The 14762-nt window shown below is 36.8% G+C and overlaps 1 long non-coding RNA gene across 1 annotated transcript in view; it reads right to left on the reverse strand.

Annotated features, from left to right (window-relative positions):
• Positions 1–10098: 10098 nt before the first annotated feature.
• LOC129143309 (uncharacterized) overlaps positions 10099–14762 on the reverse strand; it is a 38162-nt gene continuing 33498 nt past the window's right edge. The window contains exon 2 of the long non-coding RNA XR_008546615.1: positions 10099–10500. This is a non-coding gene — a long non-coding RNA (uncharacterized LOC129143309). The remainder of the gene's footprint in view (positions 10501–14762) is intronic.

Consider the following 14762-nt stretch of genomic DNA (forward strand, 5'->3'; position numbering starts at 1 on the left):
TCTGTCTGAAACTTGGTTCATTTCTTTTTAGGGTACACTGGACAATTAAATAAACTATTTTCCATTTTTTTGTTAAGTGAACTTCTAATAATAAAACAAGCCACCTAAATGGTTTTCCATTGAGATGAGAAGTTTTATAAAGACCTTGGGTTGTTTTACCCAACACTTTATGCTATGAACAACTCATGGTTATGTTGAGAACGAGGCTGTTACATGCCTTTCATGGTCTAATTTTAAAGGTTCTGCGGAATGGAGCCTCCACTACTTTCCTGGGAAGACACTTCTCCAGTGTAGCCCCTCTAATTATTTAAGGTAGGTCTCCATTGCTTTAAAATAGCTGAGTTATTCAAGTTTGAAAAGCAGCTACTCGCAAGCAGCCTGACTTAAACTGACAAAAGCAAGGAAATTCTGGATCCATAATTCACCTTCCACCCCTTGACCTCACAAACCGCCATATTAGCGTGATCACACCAAAATACCAGCTTGTGTTTACAGTTTCAGTCCTCCTGATGGCGGACGGGCGCGTGTACACGAGCACTAGCTCTGTGTGCACTGAATAGGATCACGATCCGGAGAGCTGAAAATGTAAACACAAGCTGGTATTATGGTGTGACTGGCGGTTTGTGGTTCTTTGTTTGAATACTTTAAAAATGGGCACCCTGGCAAGAACAAAAGAGGCAGAAAGCAGAACTGCTCTTAAATGGCTCCTCTCATCTTTGTCCCTCCTCAGGTAGACCCGAAATAACTTATCCACTTGACGGGGTCCCCAGGAACCATGTGTTTTTGCCTAGTTGGCTAAGCTTCAATGCAACAGTTTTGTTTTCAAATGCAGGCCGTTAATACTTTGCCTTTGGTAGTTTTAAATTATTTTCTGAGTATTTGCAAGCATTGTACTTCTCCAGTTATTATTTGTACCAAAATCTTCCACCTTGCAATTTCATTGCAATTTGATATGTTTAAGTAAGAACCTAAATGTCTTATATGGCCTTTTTAAAAAATTTGCAAATTAACAATGGTCCTTTCACCCCAAATGAAGATTGGCACCAATCTAACTCTATTAGACAACATATCTACCTACCACTCTTGCTTATGCAATTTTAGTCATTGATTTTGAAGTGCAGAAGTTGATCTCAAGAGAAATGTAAAGAGTAAAAAATTTAAAATTATAAGCTTTATTTTAGCGTAGCACCTGCTAGCATAGTTGGTCCATCCGTTTCCTCTGCAGCCGTTGTCATTTCTCCATTTATTTTTCTTTTTTTTTGAGATGGAGTTTTCGCTCTTGTTGCCCAGGCTGGAGTGCAATGGCATGATCTTGGCTCACTGCAACCTCCACCTCCTGGGTTCAAGCGATTCTCCTGCCTCAGCCTCCTAAGTAGCGTGTGCCACCACGCCCGGCTAATTTTTTGTATTTTTAGTAGAGACAGGGTTTCACCATGTTGGCCAGGCCAGTCCCGAACTCCTGACATCAAGTGATCCACCCACCTTGGCCTCCCAAAATGCTGGGATTATAGGTGTGAGCCACTGCGCCCAGCCCATTCCTCCATCTTAACACTACATAAGTTTGATCATTGGCCCCTTCACTGTAAACTTTGATTCTTAAATAGATTGACTTGTAGAGTGAAGAGATTACCATATCATTGCAAGGAGAAAATACAGACATATAAAGAAGAAAGTTTGAAAAAAACTTATCTCCTCAAAAATGTCAATACAGCACATGATATGATTGACTTGGTGGTAAAGTACGCTGTTTTGATTTTTAAAGAACAACATTCTCCCTTTGGAATTAGTTATATCATTGTTGCCAAAAAAAGGTAACTAAAGGAACAGTGGATAGTTTGGCAGATCCCTTTTCTTAAATAAAAGTTACAAATTGATTTTACACCTATTGAAGCAGCCATTCGCCACTGTAAACTTATTTCTGACAACTGTTTCTTTTAGAATCCAGTAAGTAATTGAAAAACAAAAGTGATTTTCTCAATACAGTTGAAAAGTAGTTAATGTAAAGACATAAATACAAACAGCTCCTGGTTGTAGACAGTTTTGATGTAGACTGCAGTTCTTAATAAAGGAATAAAGAGGGATCTTAGCTTGGGATGTTTTAATGAAATGCCACTCAAATGGAAGCAAGTGATTTCAGAAGTGTTGTCAGTCACTTTAGACTGAAGAGAAATAACAAGAAATAACTTTTAAAATATCAAATAATTTGCACTAAAATGTTATACCGTAGCACCTCACCTTTGAATAGGCCAACAATTTACCTTGTTTAAAACATACTGTACTTGATCACTTCACGAAACTGCACAACTTGACTGACCTTTGTCATCTTGTATCTTGATTATCTCTCTCCATGTGAGATCCCCCACCAAGACAGCTTGCAAGCATTTCACAAATTATAATAAAAGAACCACCTATATGTACATCAATACTGACATATCTGGATCTTGTTATTTTCACCTGGGGTATGGTTAGGCTCAATTGAAAACCAAATTATGGAATGAATAGATTTCCTGGAAGAGTGAGTTTGGTCTTATTTTACATACACATTTTCAGAACAACCATATGAAGCTGTTTTGGAGATTCATTATCTATGGTAATATGTTCAGATATATAAATAATTAATATACAAAGAATTGAATTTTCACAAGTTTTTATCCCCAATATAACATAAACTCCTATCTTGTGTGCCATATTTCATATTCTGGAGAAAAAAAATTCTATGCTACAGGAATTCATAACTTTAGCTTTTCATTTTAGTGGTTTTAAAAAGTTTTTATTTCAAATATATGATTATAATTTTACAGATAGTTCAAAACATCTATGAGCTTGCAGACATCCTTATTACTCCTCATAATTTTCATTGGCCCATCCACTTTTTGATGTCATGATTTTACTTAGCTACCTCATCCTATTAGCATTTACAGATAAATGCGGCCTTTCAGATTAGAAGGTCTTTGGCAAGTTTATCTTGTGGAAACTAGCTAAGAAAGGTAGAGTGGGTGTCACAAAAATGCTGCAACAATTTCCCACTTCTACATCTAACAATGAGGGTTTTTAAGAAAGACGAAAAAGTTCTAGAGATGGACGGCAGTGATGATTGCACAGCAATGTGAATAGTTAAAATGGTTTCATATTAAATATATTTTACAACAATACAAAATAGAGTTAAGATTAATCTGAATGAGAAATTAGGGACTGACTCTAAGAACCAACTTGCCTCACAAAATGCAACTATACTACAGAAAAGATGCGAAAATATCTGAGAGATTAAGCAGAAAAACCAAACATTCTTCCCAATTCATTGGAGCAAACACTTAGGAGTTCTTTGCCATTGGAGTTCATTCAAATTCAAATTAATCATGTAAAGTAGCCAAAAGATAATATTAAAGTAAGGCAAACTTTATTAAATATTCTTTATTCTCTCCTCTATATTTTTTAACTGGCCATTTTTATTTGTCCAGGTTGTTATTTTTTTAAGTCCATGCACATGAGCATATAAGTTATCTGTATGACTACTTCTAAAAATGAAAATGAATAAAGTAAAAAGAAGTGAAAAATAACACTGCCTTAAATACTAGTGAATTTTAAGTAGTTGAATTTTTTAAAGTAAACTCTAAGTCATACTTTAGGGCCTACTTTCCCACTTTTTAATAGCTTTCTAAAAAAATTCAAACCTTGAAGTGCATGCAATTAGAAACATGCAACAGTGAGGCTAGGCTTAGTCACAGTACTATTTCAATGCAAGCGGCTTCTATTTTTGTGTCCTACGGAAAAATAGGATTAGAATGTTCTAACCTCTGCTCATTCTGTAGGTGAGAGTATTAAGTTGGCTGTTTAAAAAATTGGGGGATTGGTTCCTTTTTAGTCAGTTCTTTCTCATGTTTTAGTTACTAGGTGATTATTTTACTAAGATTTGGAGCATTAAGGGCATACAATTAATTTTATATTCATAATCAGCTCCAAACTTTCCTGGATAGACTGCTATGGATGTGGCTTATCTATGAGTATCGGGACATGGTTTCTGCCTCATACTCATATTGTCCTACTGGTTTTGTGCCCTAGCTGCATGGTTTCTAAGGCACTCCATTATCTAAATCAGCACACTGTTATATAAATTTATAGAACCTCAGAGCTGGATGAATTTTGAACACATCTAGTTCAAGCACCCATCTGATGATGTTTGTACTTACACGGCCTTAGTATTAATAATTCTAGGGGTGGTAATACTTGCTATTACTGGGGCATATATAATTGAGAACAGGAAAACTAATAAGCCAGGAACAAGTTACTATTTCCTCATCTGCAAAAGATGTATAGGATTGAAGATTAAACGAAATAACCTATATAAGCATACCTAGCACAGTGCTAGAAATATAACACATACTAAAAATAGTTATACTTAAATCCATTTGCATCACACTTATTACTCTTGTTGTTCCCAAGTATCGAGTCCTATTTAATGTCACATAGTTTTTTTGGTACTTGGTTGTCTATTATGATGTTAAGGTTGAAGTTGTTGAAGTGTCATTAACCTAATATTATGATATAGAACCAGTTCACAGTTTTTTTAAATGAAAGAAAAATGAAGATACTTCTATTACATGCTAGATTCTTGTGACATTAGGGCTTTGGATATGTCAAGATAAATTTACATAAATATTTACTTGTTCATTTAATTCACTTTCCTATTCACTCACTCTAATGCTAAAAGCTTCGTAAACATCACTAGAAATTTTGGAGTCTTTTGACAGCCTCAATGAATGCTTGTTTTTACAAATCCAAAGCTCCTCTTCTACTTCATTCTACATTTTGGTTGACTAGATAACAGAGGAGTATGAAAACCTATTAACTTCTAAATCTAAAATACCTCACATGTCTATTTCTTAATTTTATATGTAGATATAAGAAAACTGGTAAAAATTCAGATACCTACCTTAAGCTAAGTATTATAGTCTTTGAGCCATATTTTCAAATGTTCTTAGATATTTCTAGTTCTATGATTATTATTACAGCAATCTGATTATAAGCAGTTTTGGTAAAGGTAAATTAATTTAAATTATGAAGATGTGACTTTAAAAACCTTAAAGTAATTAGCAGCTCTGGTTTACCTGAAAGACACAGTTATTAGAAGCATGTAATTTAGTATCAGCACATCTCTAATATCAATGTTATTTAAAGCTATACATTAAGAGTCATAAGCATCTGTAGTGACAGAAGAAGCATGCAGCAAAGTACTGAAAAACTGGAATAGAATTAATTGGTTTTGGTCTACCCACTTCAAATTAGAAAATAGCAACAGAAAAAAAATTAAACACTAAATGTATTCGTTAGGCAGGATCAGCAATCATGCTGCCCACACATGATCTGCAATGAATTTGTAAATAAGATTCATCACCTGGAGGATAATAAACTCTAGTTTAATGGTCCAAAAGACTAGAAAAGTAAAAACTACTAATGACTGTACTGTATAAACACAGGAGTAAGAATGTACATTGGTTGAGCAAATAGGATAACAAGGAGAGTCCGTTTTGTTGTTAAAGTAGACCAAAAGATACACGACATTTATCTGGAAGTTTTTCTAAGGTGTTAACACTGCTCAAAACAGGGTCACTTAAAGGGAATGGAAAAGTGTTACTACCAGGTAAAGACAGCAAAAGTTGATTTTTAGAAAGAGTTGGTATTTTAAAAAATAAGGATCACTGTAAAAAAAGCTGATATAGTTACCTTAATTTTAGTTAACTTTTCATAATTGCATATTAGAAAGTTTTACTAATAATAATCTGAAATGATTTTAGTACACTATCTTCAGATGTCATTCTGACAATAAGAGATATCTTCAAGTATTATTTATTGAGATAAGTATTAAATAAAATTTTAAGTATTACTTTAGTAGAGGCTTTGATGTGAACTACATTTCCTCTTGTAAGTTATAGCTCTATAACACATCTTAATTTTGAATCCAAAACAAAACACTCAACTTCACATCCATCAAGTGAGAATTTCTTCCTAAGGGCAAGCTAAGAATCTTGACGAGCACAGAGGTAAAAGAATTAGTTGCAGTGTTTATTTAAAATTCACAGTTCTGGTCTCTACCTCATACCAATTGAAACAGTCTCTGGCATTGTAACCCTGGAATGTGTATACAATTGTAACAAGATCTCTACTTGATTCTTATGCATACTAAAGCTTGAGAATGACTTTACTGGTTAATATTCATGCTTGTCCTAAGTTTCTTTAAATATTTCCCTTTTATAAACAAAATTATTTTTTCAGTAGTCACAGAAAAACATTTACAGGCCAGGCATGGTGGCTCAAGCCTGTAATCCCAGCACTTTGGGAGGCAGAGGTGGGCGGATCACCTGAGGTCTGGAATTTGAGATCAGCCTGGCCCACATGGTGATACCCTGTCTCTACTAAAAAATACAAAAATTAGCTGGGTGTGGTGGCATGCACCTGTAATCCCAGTTGCTTAGGAGGCTGAGGCAGGAGAATCTCTTGAACCCGGGAGGCAGAGGTTGCAGTGAGCCAAGATCATGCCACTGCACTGCACTCCAGCCTGGGTGACACAGCGAGACTCAGTCTCAGACCAAAAAAAAAGACTTAAGATTGCTTATATAAAATAAGTAAGTTATCAGACCTGCAGTCACTTTAATGGAATCAATAATATTATTAATGCTAAAATTAAAAGGGAACAGAAGTCAAAGGGGAATCTTAATATAGGAAATAACATTCAAGTTTTTGAATGCTCTAGAACTCAGTTATTAATTAGAAATATAATCAATATTTAAAATATACCACTTTTAAGCAACTTTAACTATCAAAACATCTCAGTACTTCAAATGATCTAGATGTCATAGATCACACAAAACAGATTCCATAAAATATTGTAAAGCCCATGTAATTCACAAATAAGACTTGTATTAGACCCAATTCTAATAACTTCATTTATCTGGTTTATTTGAACACAGTACATGAAAGGTGGCAATATTTATAAATGAAAGTTGGGGAAAGAAGACATTTGTTATTAGTAGTTGCTTTTAAAAAGTACTATCTGGATAAAAGGAAAAACATGCTTATTTAAAAACAAGCCTCAAATTACAATTCTACTAAAATACTGTAAAGAGTTATCTCAAAATGTATAATTATCTGGGGCCATTTAATGTAGGGTCAAATACTTCAGAATAATTTGTATGTCATTGTGTAGTATCATGATTGATGATCACTATTAATTATCAGGAAACAGGTTTATAAACCCTAGTTTAGGAAGGGAGAGAAATGTGTCACCACTTTTAGATGGATTGCTTAAAAGTAACAATTCTTAAGGAATAATTCTTTTTTTTTTTCTTGAGCCAGAGTCTGACTCTGTCACCCAAGTTGGAATGCAGTGGCCTGATCTCAACTCACTGCAATCTCTGTCTCCCAAGTTCAAGTGATTCTCCTGCCTCTGTCTCCCAAGTAACTGGGATCTCAGGTGCCCACCACTGTGCCCAGCTAATTTTTGTATTTTCAGTAGGGATGGGGTTTCACCATGTTGGCCAGGCTGGTCTCAAACTTCTGACCTCAAGTGATCTGCCCACCTCGGCCTCCCAAAATGCTGGGATTACAGGCGTGCACCAGCATGCTTGGCCTCTTTAATTCTTAAAGAGGTACATTTCACCTATCATGAAAAGTCACCAGTTGGATTTACCTCAAAGGAAGACAAGGTTTTTTCCCAAATAGTTTAACTTAAAGAATAGGGATTGTTACTTAGGCATAGGCGCCATCTAGTGGCAAAAAGTAATATGAAACTGGCTTTCATATGGTACGTTGTCAATAAGCATTAGTTCCTTTAATTCTTTCACCCTTTTATTAATATAGATGAGCAAGCAAGACTAGTCAATAGTAAAAACTGAACAGGTACTGAAAGAAAATATTGTAGATGAAATATGATTAGACAAGAAAGGATTTAAGATGTTTTGAGTAAGAGCTGGAAGAGTGACAGATATAAAATAACAAAGAAGGAGCAAAAGGCACATAAGCTGGGAGCATAATATCTAGAGGACTTGCTAAAATCTTTTTTAAAATTGTGTATTTTAAATTGCACAGATTGAACTGAAGATTGTTTATTGAAGTTGAAAGGAATAGAGATGGCTGAAGATAACAAAGTGAGGAAGAAGTCAAAGATGATGAAGATACTGTTAATGTAAATAGGGAAGATACAGAGCATACAAAATGAAAGTCAATACCAATAGAGTTTAAGAAAAAACTTCATTGGAGATTGATTATAGATATGTTTATTATGTACAGGCATCTTATGGGGAATAGTTTTCTTACATTTTATTATTTCCTTGTATTTTATTAATATGGAGTAGAATCCTCTCTTTGATGAGGGTGGTTACATGGGACATTATTATACATTCAGAAATTAGCTGGTCATAAGGCAAACTGGGTTTTCTGATTATAGTTAACCCACAAGTGTGTATTAAATAACTACTCTATATAACTAGACAAATTCTAGGGAATAGGTAACATTGAAAGAAAAAATAATCTTTGCTCATAATCTAACAAAATAAGCTGAAATGACAAGGGGTTAATTACAACTGATAATATTTCATAGAAAAAATAATATAAAAGGCATTCCAAACTTATGACTACCGTCTAATCAAAGCTCAAGAAAGGGGGTTCCTGCTTATCCTGGTGCTTTGTGCCAGCCTAAGAGAAAGTAACTCTATTAAATTTTATAGTATGGGCTTATAATTTGGTTTGACATATATTTCTATACTTTTGGACACTGCTATGTTCAAACATAAATACAAAATACATTTTTTCCAAAGTTAAAATTGGAATTCTTTTTTTAATCAGCCACCATTTTGGATTAGGAGGCAGTATACGAGATGAAGAGTAGATAGGGTTTAGAAATAGATGGCCATGGATTGAACCCCAGTTCTGCCAATTTTTAGTTTTTAGCCTGTTTGCAAAGTATTCAAATTCTCTGAGCCAACCTTTTGTTCTATAAAGAATTAATAATGTCGATTATGTAAAACCATAAGTGGCATTGCCTGGCTATGGTAAGTTTTCAATAAGCTTTAGTTCCTTTAATTTGTTGACCCTTTTGTTACTATAGATATGCAAGTCTAGTCAATAGTAAAAACTCAACGGAAATATGTTAGATGGAATATGATTCGACAAGGAAGGATTTAAGATGTTTTGAGTAAGAGCTAGAAGAGAGTGACAGATATAAAATGACAAAGAAGGAGCAAAATGCATATAAGCTAGGAGTATAAGCCAGGTGCGGTGGCTCACGCCTGTAATCCCAGCACTTTGGGAGGCCGAGGCAGGTGGATCACCTGAGGTCAGGAGTTCGAGACCAGCCTGACCAGCATGGTGAAACCCCCATCTCTACTAAAAAATACAAAAATTAGCAGGGCGTGGTAGTGGACACCTGTAATCCCAGCTACTCAGGAGGCTGAGGCAGGAGAATCATTTGAACCCGGGAGGCAGAGGTTGCAGTGAGCCGAGATCACGCCATTGCACTCCAGCCTGGGTGACAGAACAAGACTCCGTCTCAAAAAAAAAAAAAAAAAAAAAAGATAGGAGCATAAAATTGAAATTAACATGCAATATTGATGCAGAGGCCAAGGTGGAGAGTAAAAAGAAGTAGCACGAGAATGGCATTAGGATTATGTAAGAAATCATTCCTTAAAGATCTATTTTATATGATAAACAATAGGGAACCACAGTATTTTCTTGAAAAATAGTGAAATACATTGAAAATTAGCTGGTTTTCCACCTTATGTTGCCATTGAACTGACTCAATCTAAATGCACAGTGATATGTGAGTCTAAGGAAGAAAGAAAAGAGGGTCAAATAACTCATGTCTGTATGTGGTCAGAAACCCTAAAGGAAAGTCTAAAAGAGTTGTTAAAATAGTTATTTTTTTCCTAGACTCCTGCAGTGCTCAATATGTATTTGTAGCATTTTCCATTTCTATCTTTATGTTTTTTCTTTTTGTCTTTCTTACTCATTCATCATTTTTATTGTTTTAATAGTTTTTAAAACATTCATTTCTTTCTCATTCATCATTTTTATTGTTTTAACAGTTTTTAAAAAGGCAAAGCATAATAACATTTTAATTTTTATTAACAAGTATATCAAAATTCTTAGGGAAAAAATGAATAAGCAGTTATTCAGCTTTGTTTTTGTTTTTGCTTTTTTGAGATGGAGTATCACTCTGTCACCCAGGCTGGAGTACAGTGGCACAATCTCGGCTCACTGCAACCTCCGCCCCCCAGGTTCAAGCAATTCTGCCTCAGACTCCCGAGTAGCTGGGATTACAGGCGCCTGCCACTGCGCCTGGCTGATTTTTGTATTTTTAGTAGAGACGGGGGTTTCACCATCTTGGTCAGGCTGGTCTTGAACTCTTGACCTCGTGATCCACCTGCCTCGGCCTCCCAAAGTGCTGGGATTACAGGCGTGAGCCACTGCGCCCGGCCCGCAACAGTTATTCAGCTTTACCTCCAGTATCTGGAAACAAAATATTTAGATATGTTAATTTTCCTCATCTATCAAAACTACTAATCCAGGCCAGGCACAGTGGCTCATACCAGTAATCCCAGCACTTTGGAAGGCTGAGGTGGGAGGATCACTTGAGCCCAGGAGTTCGAGACCAGGCTGGTCAAAAAACTGAGATCCCGTCTCCACAAAAAATACAAAAATTAGCTGCTCATGGTGTCATGGGCCAGTACTCCCAGCTACTTGAGAGGCTGAGGTGGGAGGACTGCTTGAGCCTGGGAGATCGAGGCTGCAGTGAGCTATGATTGCACCACTGAACTTCAGCCTGGGTGACAGAGTAAGACGTTGTCTCAAAAACAAAACTTATGAATCCATTTATATATTTCTAAGCTACACTATTTAAATTTTCTATATCAAATAATATCTATCATCATAAAATTCATTTTATAATTTTAATTTTTAACTTGTATGGCTACATAATAGTTGTACATATTTACAGGGTACATGTATTTTTATACAAACATACAATGTGTAATGATCAAATCAGAGTAACTGGGATATCCATCACCTCAACATTGTTACTTATTTGGGAACATTCAACATCCATTCCTCTAGTTATTTTGAAATATATAATAAATTATTGCTAACCAAAGTAATGATTGTTAACTATGGCAACTATAGTTAACAATAACAATCTAGTGTGCCACCTAACACTAGATCTTATTTCTACTACGTAACTGCATTTTTTGCACCCATTAACCAATCCCTCTTTATCCACCCTTAAAAGTATTTAAAGTAAGTAATTCTACCTGAATATGGCCCTTTTCTTAGAAAAATAAAATAAAACGAGAAAAAAAACTATCTCTAGGTAAATGTTTATAAATAGATTCTTATCATAAATGACAGTAGGTCCTGTCACAAGAATTATTATAGTTTTCTTCAGCAGAACACAGACATAACTAATCATTCAAAATCTTTTCCTACCTCTTATAAACTAAGCACATGGGCTCTCATGTTTGCATACTTCACACTTAATATTTTAACAATGTAAATTATGTAAGCCGCAGAGCTGTTGTTCTCTCTTTCCGTTTCTTCTTTCTTTCTCTCTCTCTTCTCTCTTTCTTTCTTCTTTCTTTCCCTCCCTCCCTCACTCTCTTTCCCTCCCTCCCTCACTCTCTTTCCCTCCCTCCCTCTCTTTCTCTTTCTTTTCTTTTTTTTTTTTTTTGAGACAGGGTGTTGCTCTGCTGCCCAGGCTGGAGTGCAGTGGTGTGATCACAGCTCACTGCAGCCTCGATCTCCTGCCTCAGCCTCCTGAACAGCTGGGACTGCAGGTATAGGCCACCACACTGGCTATTTATTTATTTATTTTGAGACAGCGTGTGATTCTATCACTCAGGCTGGAGTGCAGTAGCACCATCTCAGCTCACTGCAACCTCTGCCTCCTTGGCTCAAGCCATCCTCTCACCTCAGCCTCCAGGGTGGCTAAGACTACAGACATGTGCTACCACATCCAGCTAATTTTTGTATTTTTGGTAGGGACAGGGTTTTGCCATGTTGCCCAGGCTGGCCTCAAACTCCTGGGCTCAAGTGATCCTCCCACCTTGGCCTCCCAATGTGCTGGGATTACAGATGTGAGCCACTGCTCCTTGCTTTTTTTTTTTTTTTTTTTTTTAAGTCAGAGACAAGATCTGGCTATGTGCCCAAGCTGGAGAGCAGTTGTTCTTAACCTCCATGTTGAAACTGATTGGTAGGTGTTCCATGGTTGTGAGATTTGCCAAAAGTAGTATGTTACTAATAGAGAATAAACAGTATTTGATCTTAAAGCTTCACTGGTTAAAGATATAAAAGAGGCCAAGAAGTGGATGGGCCTGTGGCTTAGGCCTGTAATCCCAGCACTTTGGGAGGCTGAGGAGGGTGGATCACTTGAGTCCAGGAGTTCAAGAGCAGCCTGAGCTACATAGAGAGACCTCATCTCTATAAAACATAAACAAAAAATTAGCCAGGTGTGGTGGCACACGCCTGTAGTCCCAGCTACTCTGGAGGGTGAGGTGGGATCGTTTGAGCCCAGGAGTTTGAGGCCGCAGTGAATCGTGATCCTGCGACTGCACTCCAGCCTGGGTGACAGTGTAAGGCTTTGTCTCAAAATAATAATAATGAGATATAAGAGGCCAGGAATGGTGGCTCATGCCTGTAATCCCAACAATTTAGGAGACTGAGGCTACAGGATCGCTTGAGGCCAGGAGTTCGAGACCAGCCTAGGAAACATAGTGAGACCCTATCTCTACAAAATAAAAATAAAAATAAAAAATTTGCAAGGGGTCGTGGTGCACACCTGTAGTCCTAGCTACAGAACTGCAGCTAGGATGAGTCAGGGGAGTTGCTTGAGCTCAGGAGTTCAAAGCTGCAGTGAGCTATGATCCCGCCCATGCCACTGCACTCCAGCCTGGGCAACACAGATCTCATCTCTAAAAAACAAACAAAAATAAAAGAGAAGAAAGGGCTTTTACTATGCTTGTGGTTGTGCACATTCAATTTTAATTTGCAATCCATTTTAGAACGTTTTATCACCCCCGACCAGAGAAAAACCCTGTGAACATTTGTCACTCCTCATTCTGTCTCAAACCCTCTCCCTGACCCTCAGCCCTAGGGAACAACTGCATAGAGCAATCAACCCCATATGCATAGATTTCCATATTGTGGACATTTCCTATAAACGGAATTGCACAATACGTGAGCTTTGATGACTGACATAACACTTTTAGCACAATATTTTCAAGATTCATCCACATTGCAGCCTTATCCACAGGGGGAAACCATTTTTTGGGGGTTTTAGTAACACCGGGTGTTTTCTCCTTCCTTCCTTTCTTCCTTCCTTCCTTCCTTTCTTTCTTCCTTCCTTTCTTCCTTCCTTCCTTCCTTCCTTCCTTCCTTCCTATTTCTCTCTTACTCCTTCTGCCCTCTCTCTTTCATATGCCTTAGGTGCATCCTACGTTCTGCGTCTTTTTGGGGAATCCTCGACAGGTGCTGGAAAATTGTGTTATTGTAATTATTTACCGCTATCTCTCTTTCATGGTTCTCCATCAGTTGTAAGCATCTATTGGTTTATCCCAGGTCACTAAGTATATTTTAATTAGGCACACCTGTTTTTCTTTATACAGCTGTTTCTGGAGTATAGGGTCGCATACTCATAAACCCAGTGTAACTTAGAAACGCATCTAATATTCCAATAAACCCATCATAACGTTGAAAAATCATAAACAAAACCATCATAAGTCACGGTTTGTCCGTGGATATGGGCTTCATCAATTCCATTGTATTCAATAATGCTGTACACCATTAACAATGGCAGACTGATTGGGCGTGGATATTGATAGCATTATAAAAATCAGTTATTAGAGGGATACTTTAACCTGACTGAAGAACTGATCTAATGGTATTAGTACAGTGCATGATTATGTGAGATGTTTTGAGACAGAGTAGTACATTTGTGGATGAAATTTTATGGCTTTTTTCACTTAGTAGGAACCTTTGTGTGTGGAAAACTGAGAAAATTGCTTTCTGCTGTAGAGTCTGGCATTCATTGTAGATTAAAGCTTATTTTTCTGTGAGTAAATCTTATTCAATAAAATACTACTCTTTATAATAAAAAACAAAAACACTGGTGATGTGAAGTCATTATCCTCAGCAAACTAATCCAGGAAAACAAAACCAAACGCCACATTCTCACTTATAATGGGAGCTGAAAAATGGGATCACATGGACACAGGAAGGGGAACAACACACACTGGGGCCTTTCGGGAGGCAGAGCGTTAAGAAAAACAGCTACTGCATGCTGGGCTTAATACCTAGGTGATGGGTTGACAGGTGCAGCAAACCACCATGGCACACGTTTACCTTAGTAACAAATCTGCACATCCTGCACATATACCCCAGAACTTAGAAACAAAACGAAACAAAAGAAAACGAGAAAGCAATAGCAAAACGCTAACGGCAAAACAAAGTTTCAAACTCAGAAAGTGACAGACCAATTTTTGGTTCAAATCATGGTTCTCAACCCAGGTGCCATAAGGTCAGGATAAAGAATTTGATTACGTATTGTAAATAAGACATGCAGCAAATGACCAGAAAAATTATTCCCAACATATGTGTGTCTTCGAATTCAACGGTGACGCTATCTACCGGGACATAGCATTAGATTCCAAAGGGCCGAGTCCCGCAAGACTGGCCTCCCACACTAATAACAATGGGAAGCCCTACGTTGTTTTACCTGTGCT

The sequence above is a fragment of the Pan troglodytes genome, chromosome 13 (genome assembly GCF_028858775.2).
Source record: "Pan troglodytes isolate AG18354 chromosome 13, NHGRI_mPanTro3-v2.0_pri, whole genome shotgun sequence".
Lineage (NCBI taxonomy): Eukaryota > Metazoa > Chordata > Mammalia > Primates > Hominidae > Pan > Pan troglodytes.